Below are 6,412 nucleotides of genomic sequence, written 5' to 3'. Positions count from 1 at the left end.
GCATTCCGCTCCGGATTAGGCCTGAAGAATGGGCCTAATCGGGAGGGAGTCTCGCTCCGCGGAAAGATAGGGTATGTCGCTTCTTTTTTCTGCTACTAGCTAGCGGAAAAAAGAGACGAGTAGCTCCCATTGAAGTCAATGGGAGCCGGTTTAGGAGCGGGATTTTAAGGCGGATTCCGCATCAAAATCAGCTCCAAAAAAGTCCATGTGAACATACCCTTAAAGGGGTTATTCCACAAGGTGAGGTCCTTTCCCCCACTGCACATTCAGCCTGACCGCAGCCAGACTGAATGTGAACTTGACTCCATACTCATGTTTCGCTATTATGGCTGATTGATGGTTACATTCCACAATTTCTTATGGGGCCCTGAGATTTTTTGTTACATCTGTGATACATAGTCCAAATATAAAGGTGTTTATTAAAAATTCTGTTGCTCACTTAACGAAACCTTAACCCCTTGTACTGACCTGAAGAGGATTGCATTTAGGAAATACAAAAGGAGGTATAAGAACTATCTAGGTGTGCAAATGTTAACTACTGTAATAAATGAAGGAAAAAAATAAAAGGCTGTTTAAAAGTATGTATGTGTGTGTGTGTTTTTGTAATTAGTGTTTTGTTAAATTTAAATAATTTGATGGTAGCAATAATGTTGGAAAATGTGTGATTTGGCTTAGGCTGAAGCCCAACGTTGCAAAAACGCATAGTTTTAGCATTCCTTTCTGAACATCCGCCATAATAATACATTAAAATATAGTGACTATACAGGAGCTGAGTGGTCGCCATAGCCCCTGTGTCTCTGCTGTATTATACAGTGCAGACCTGGCAGCTATTATTATTATTATTATTGTTTATTTATATAGCACCATTAATTCCATGGTGCTTTACATTTGGGGCTATATCCAAAATCAGTGCTTGTACTGATCGCTAAGCATTTAACCTCCCCTCCCCCACCACATGGGTGATGCCATTTTGCAGTGGATTGACAGCCCTGAAATGAGATTTGGGGCGGCGATCCATTCACATGACAACTAAAATCTTACTAAGGTGAGAAAATCTGCTGAGAAAAACTCACTGAAAACACAAAAAATAACAAAGCGGAAAAAAACTTGTTGCATTTCCTGCTGCATTTTTTTCTGAACTGCCAGATTGAAAATTAAATAGGGCAGTAAGCAATCCTGATCTTTGCCTTCCTTGCTAACCACCCTCTTTAACATGCCCTTAAGGGTTTTATTGAACCTCTCCACTAGGCCATCTGTCTTGGGATGATACACAGTGTTGAGTCTTTATTTCAGGTTAAGAAACAAAGAAGAGCAAAGGTGCGACTTGGTTATACTGTAGTGATGTACAGTACAGACCAAAAGTTTGGACAACCTTCTCATTCAAAGAATTTTCTGTATTTTCATGACTATGAAAATTGTAGATTCACACTGAAGGCATCAAAACTATGAATTACACATATGGAAATATATACTTAACAAAAAAGTGTGAAACAACTGAAAATATGTCTTATATTCTAGGTTTTTCAAAGTAGCCACTTTTTGCTTTGATTGCTGCTTTGCACACTCTTGGCATTCTCTTGGTGAGCTTTAAGAGGTAGTCACCGGAAATGGTCTTCCAACAGTCTTGAAGGCGTTCCCAGAGATGCTTAGCACTTGTTGGCCCCTTTGCCTTCAGCTTACCCCAAACCATCTCGATTGGGTTCAGGTCTGGTGGCTGTGGAGGCCAGGTCATCTGGCGTAACACCCCATCACTCTCCTTCTTGATCAAATAGCCCTTACACAGCCTGGAGGTGTGTTTGGGGTCATTGTCCTGTTGAAAAATAAATGATGGTCCAACTAAACGCAAACCGGATGGAATAGCATGCCGCTGCAAGATGCTGTGGTAGCCATGCTAGTTCACTATGCCTTCAATTTTGAATAAATCCCCAACAGTGTCACCAGCAAAGCCCCCCCCCCCACACCATCACACCTCCTCCTCCATGCTTCACGGTGGGAACCAGGCATGTAGAGTCCATCCGTTCACCTTTTCTGCGTCACACAAAGTCACGGTGGTTGGAACCAAAGATCTCAAATTTGGACTCCTCAGACCAAAGCACATATTTCCACTGGTCTAATGTCCATTCCTTGTGTTCTTTAGCCCAAACGAGTCTCTTCTGCTTGTTGCCTGTCCTTAGGAGTGGTTTTCTAGCAGCTATTTTACCACGAAGGCCTGATGCACAAAGTCTCCTCTTAACAGTTGTAGAGATGTGTCTGCTGCTAGAACTCTGTGTGGCATTGACCTGGTCTCTAATCTGAGCTGCTGTTAACTTGCGATTTCTGAGGCTGGTGACTTGGATGAACTTATCCTCCGCAGCAGAGGTGACTCTTGGTCTTCCTTTCGTGGGGTGGTCCTCATGTGAGCCAGTTTCTTTGTAGCGCTTGATGGTTTTTGCAACTGCACTTTGGGACACTTTCAAAGTTTTCCCAATTTTTCAGACTGACTGACCTTTATTTCTTAAAGTAATGATGGCCACTTGTTTTTCTTTACTTAGCTACTTATTTCTTGCCATAATACAAATTCTAACAGTCTATTCAGAAGGACTATCAGTAGTGTATCCACCTGACTTCTGCACAACACAACTGATGGTCCCAACCCCATTTATAAGGCAAGAAATCCCACTTATTAAACCTGACAGGGCACATCTGTGAAGTGAAAACCATTTCCAGTGACTACCTCTTGAAGCTCATCAAGAGAATGGCAAGAGTGTGCAAAGTAGTAATCAAAGCAAAAGGTGGCTACCTTGAAGAACCTAGAATATAAGACGTATTTTCAGTTTCACACTTTTTTTTGTTAAATATATATTTCCACATGTGTTAATTCATAGTTTTGATGCCTTCAGTGTGAATCTACAATTTTCATAGTCATGAAAATACAGAAAACTCTTTGAATGAGAAGGTGTGTCCAAACTTTTGGTCTGTACTGCATATCCGATTGCATCACAGATGTATGACTGTATCACCAAAAATGACATTACTATGAAGAATTGCAGTTATTTTCTATGGCAAACTAAATCATGTCTGTTGTTATTAAGTACTATGTCTGCACACAGGGGTTATCCAAAGGGAAATATGACAGCCATTGTAAATAAATTGGAGCTCTATACCTTTTGTATAACCATTGCTATGAATAAAGTTTAATATACAGTAGAATTGTTTATCTAGACCTGCCTACCAATTTACCATTCTACATCTCCCACCCGCTCCTTGGCCCTTTTCTCACCCAGCATAAACAAAACAGTATTTACCTTGCATCTATTTTCAATTTTGTATGAATGTACTCTTTCTCATCCCTCCCCCTACACCCCCCTGTTTGCCCTTTCCGGTCCCTTCCATGCCCTTTCACTTATCCTCCCCCTTTCTAAGTCCTAAGGGAGCTGCAGGCGCGATGTGTTGACAGAGTACAGATGGGGCTGAATTGGAAAGCAGGGAGTGAATGGTACCTTGCTTCACCATTATTGTATTCAACTTATCTGGGTCCGGAGAAGACGCAGATGACTTTAAACCAGGATATACCTCCAGCCGACCGAGACAGTGAGAAGGAAACCTGGGACTGTCCCGTTGAATCCAGAATAGTTGGGAGGCATGGTATTGGACATATGCTACTGGTAGATTTCTGTGTACGTGGTGTTGGATAACCATGTGTTATACGCAGGACACAGCGCTGCCTTATTTCCTGCCACTGCTTCTTCTCAGTTCCTTGCATTAATCACTAGTGTCGCCCACCCTAGAGCACAGCTATCTCAGTCAATTTACAAACCTACTAATAGCTGCATCCCCCGGTAGCTATATAGCAATCTATTGACACTCAGTTATTTCTCAGCTTCCCCCACCACTGGCGTCACACATAGCCCTTTACCATTTATGTAAAGAAAATGAATTATGCAGAATCTAGTTGTATTCTATGCAAACAAATGTCTCTGAGGAATAAGATTACAGAACTGTGTGTGAGAAATAAACTGAGGCAGGGGAGGTAAGAACTGAAGAACAGTAGGGAGGTGATGAATGGAGCCAGACACAAGAGAGTTGGATATATATGTCATATTATCAGATCATATTTTCTATTTATTATGTTATGTATAATGTTTATATTACAGGTTCTTTCCAACCAGGGTAAATAGTTTGGACAACTGTGCAGAATCTGAATTGAATTGCATATAAATTGTGCTAAAAAAATCTAATTAGGTTTAATTAAAAATGTTGCTTTGGCATCTGCAGCTGGCAAGCATGTACACTACATAGCAAACTGCAGAATGCCGTTCTGTGCCCAAGATGTCAGGCAGACTGTCAGTGGTTTATTCCCCTAACACTAACTATAAACACTAGATAACTGGGTTTCATTCCAAATGATTTAGGAATAAATAACAGTCTTCATGTCTGTGGCCATCATCAGACCCCAGTATTCATGTGATCAGAAGAAAGATTTTCTCTTTCCAATAGAGTAAGGACCTTTGTGTATCCCCAGGGTTTTTCTCAAAGTGTAAGGTCTATTAGAATTTTCATTCTTATTTCTTCATTCATATTGCTGATCAGAAGGGAGACATCGCAACAGATTCTTATTATTTACATAGCATAACTAATTCCTTGGCACTGGACATTTGTAAAGTGGTTTACATCCGTAGTACAGGTACAAGATCAAGTGCAATAAACACAAAACTAACCTGATGACAAACCAGTAGGGTTGAGCGATCGGGATCGGGGAAAGATCGCATTCCGATCGGCAATGGAGCAAATTTCACGATTGGGATCGGCTGGAAAATGATCGAAAATCAGATTTTAAAAACGATCCTGAAATCTCAAGATCGGTTCAACCCTACAAATCAGATATAGGCTAAGGCCTCATGTAGCAAAAGACAGCTGTGTTTTGGGGTTTTTTGCTGCATTTTTCATTGAGAGGCAAACAATTCAGCAGCTAAAATGTAAATGCTATGTCTTAGGCCCTGTTCACATCTGCGTTCGGTAATCCGTTCAGGGAGTACGCATGGGGACCCCCCGAACGGACTACCGAACACATTGACAAGCAGTTTGCAGTGAAAGCACATGGACCCCATAGGCTATAATGGGGTCTGTGTGTTTTCTGCACGGTGTCTGCACGAGTCATGCGGACAGGAAAGTAGGTCGTGAAGTACTTTTCTGTCCGCATGTTCTGTGTGTGTGTGTGGGGGGGGGGGGGAGGGGGGGCATGTGCTTTTACTGCTCACCACTTGTCAATGCGTTCGGTAGTCTGTTCGGGGGTCCCCATACAGACTTCCCAAATGTAATACCAAACGCAGATGTTAACCAGGCCTTACATAAATGCTTGTGGTTTTAAAAACACTGCATTTCTACAGCTTTTCCCTCACACTGTGTGGATAAGATCAGACAAAAGCTCATTGACTTTGCTGGTACTGTAAAAGGCAGCATTACTTGCAGTTGTACAGAGGCTTTCTCCCAAAGAAACAATACAGCGCTTAAATGCAATTTAACACCACACTAAGTGGTTTTTTCACTTTTACATAGTAGGATAGTGAGGCACATTTCAGAATCCAGTTAAATTTTCAGACAGAGTAAACATGAACCAGTTTAAAGACTATGGGGGTAATTCATCAAGACCAGCATATTATATGTTGGTATTGCCACTTCCTATGCCAGTAGAGGGAGTGCTAATTTCATGTTAAGGCTGCCCCTCATTATGAATTAGGTTCATTCTTCTGGTGTTCTTGTCCCTTGCTGGGGTAGATTTTGCCTTCATTTACACCATTTTGTACCATAAATGATTGCATGGGTGGTGACCACTTTGCACCTTGAGGTTGCCTTACATTCTAAGGGTGCATTCACACGGAGGAAAATGGCGCTGAATTTGGTGTGGAATCTGCTAGCAGAAAAAGGAACCCATTGAAGTCAATGGGAGGCTTTTTTCAGCACTGAAATACCACACCAAATTCCTCACCATTTTCCTCCGTGTGAATGGACCCTCAGTCATTTCCTTATCTATCTAACACCCTTTTCCTTCTAAGCATCATCCCCTTGGAAAAGAAGTCGCCAAGTTGGGAGAATTTCCTTAACCATTTGCACCAATTTTCTTGGGTAGATGAGTGTAATTGTGCATTTTTGGTGGATGACCTTCTTGAGTTAAAAATTTGACACATTGTTCTTTCTGTGCCCCATTTACCACTTTTTTTTTTTTTTTTTTTTTTTTTACAATAGTGGGCAAAGCAGAGAGGAAACCAAGGCAGACTAAAAAATTTACTATCACCAATGCCAGAAAGTTGGCCTAATTTATACTTGAAATCTACGCCAATTCCTGGCTGCTGTAGATTTTAGTTTCGATGCATGGGAATTAGCACCAACAGAGGAATAGATTAAGACTGATAAACAGTGCAAAGTGTCAGTGCAA

The sequence above is a fragment of the Leptodactylus fuscus genome, chromosome 1 (assembly GCF_031893055.1).
Source record: "Leptodactylus fuscus isolate aLepFus1 chromosome 1, aLepFus1.hap2, whole genome shotgun sequence".
Lineage (NCBI taxonomy): Eukaryota > Metazoa > Chordata > Amphibia > Anura > Leptodactylidae > Leptodactylus > Leptodactylus fuscus.
The sequence above is the reverse complement of the archived record's forward strand: the minus strand, read 5'-3'. Positions refer to the sequence as shown.